At 48.3% G+C, this 1,597-nt stretch overlaps 1 protein-coding gene across 3 annotated transcripts in view; it reads left to right on the top strand.

The window, feature by feature from the left end:
• Lgals12 (galectin 12) overlaps positions 1 to 1,597 on the top strand; it is an 11,215-nt gene that overhangs the window by 4,524 nt on the left and 5,094 nt on the right. The gene's annotated exons all lie outside the window — the stretch shown is intronic.

Genomic DNA, 1,597 nt, shown 5'->3' with positions numbered 1-1,597 from the left:
TTTTTGGTTTTTCGAGACAGGGTTTCTCTGTGGTTTTGGAGCCTGTCCTGGAACTAGCTCTTGTAGACCAGGCTGGCCTCGAACTCCCAGAGATCCGCCTGCCTCTGCCTCCCGAGCGCTGGGATTAAAGGCGTGCGCCACCACCGCCCGGCAAACAGCAGCAGCCTCTTTAAACAAAATAATTCCTAGGAAAAACTTCCCTCCACCGTGGAACCATATAGCCAGATGATTCTGCGCACAGGAATCCTGTTGTGCCCTTGTGATTACACCAAGAACAGGAAAATTGGAGATTTACTACGGACACACTTGACACCAAGGATGAAATGCCTACAGTTCAGATCCAGGGCCTGAGGCCATTAAGGGCAAGAGTTCATTTAATAAGTACAGAGAAGTCAAAGTGGAATAAGGGGAAAGAGTAAGACATCTTGATCTTCTCTCCCAGGAGCGTATGAAGGGAACAGGCCCATATTGTAAGACCAAGACACAAGGGAGGCAATTAGGGAACAGCTCAGCACAAATGCTGCATCCTGCCCCTAGTGATATTACCGTGCACGAGAACAGATCGAAAAATATACGATGAAACCCACTTTAAGAGTTTTATTAACAAAGAGAAGGGAGAGAGAAAAAGTGGGTGGTGGGAGAGCGTGGAGTGGGCGTGTCTGTTTGTTAAAGGCTGTTTAGTATATTCACATAGGGGTTCATGTAGCCACATCACACAAAGATTACGGTGACCACTCTGCCCATAGATTACATAGGGCATAAGGCCCTAGGGTAACTAGGTAGTTTGCATGAACGTTGATGGCGCATGTGAAGCCATGGGACCCAGAAATGCTAATGCCTGGGGTGACTAAGCATTCTGCCTGAATGATGATGGCCATGGGACCCCAGATGTAATAGAAATAACAACACCTAGAGGAGTGAAAATTGCTCTTAAATTGTAGTGGAGTGTCTGGGCCCCAGAAAAAGTCCTTTTCCCAAAGTCATGCATTTGGTTAAAGGCCTCCATTCCTTCAGGGACTTGAAGAAAGTTCCTACTTGCTAAAAGCGGTCATTCTTATCTCTAGCAGGAGCAACTTGCCGGCCCCATTGGTATAAGAGGGCTGCTAGTGGAGTTACTGACCCTTTGAGCACAATAGGCATTTATATACTTGCTGAACTCAATACTTTTGTCTCAGGAAAAAGGTGTAACGAAGTTAAAGGCCGCTTTTGCCCCTGAATCAGTGAGCCTGAGTTCACTCTTGCCTGTGGCTAAATTAAGCACAAAAGATGTAACCGTTTTCAGTAAACTCAATGGCAGCCATCCTGATTCACCCTCAGATTTTGTCCATCTCCCCATCCCCAAACCCCAACCCCAACCCCAGGGATCCATATTTCCTCTTTGCGACCTGAACCCTGCCAAAGCAGGTCTCCAGCAGGCAGTGGCAATGATAATGATGACAACTCACACTGGCTAGGAAGGGAGAGCTCTGTCAGAGCGCTTGGACAGTGCTCTGGCTAGGAAGGGAAAGCTCTGTCAGCGTGTGGGCAGTGCTCTGGCTAGGAAGGGAGAGCTCCGTCAGCGCACGTGGACAGTGCTCTGGCTAGGAAGGGAGAGCTC

This window comes from Microtus ochrogaster, chromosome 8, assembly GCF_000317375.1.
Source record: "Microtus ochrogaster isolate Prairie Vole_2 chromosome 8, MicOch1.0, whole genome shotgun sequence".
NCBI lineage: Eukaryota > Metazoa > Chordata > Mammalia > Rodentia > Cricetidae > Microtus > Microtus ochrogaster.
This window is presented reverse-complemented; position numbering and strand designations above follow the sequence as displayed.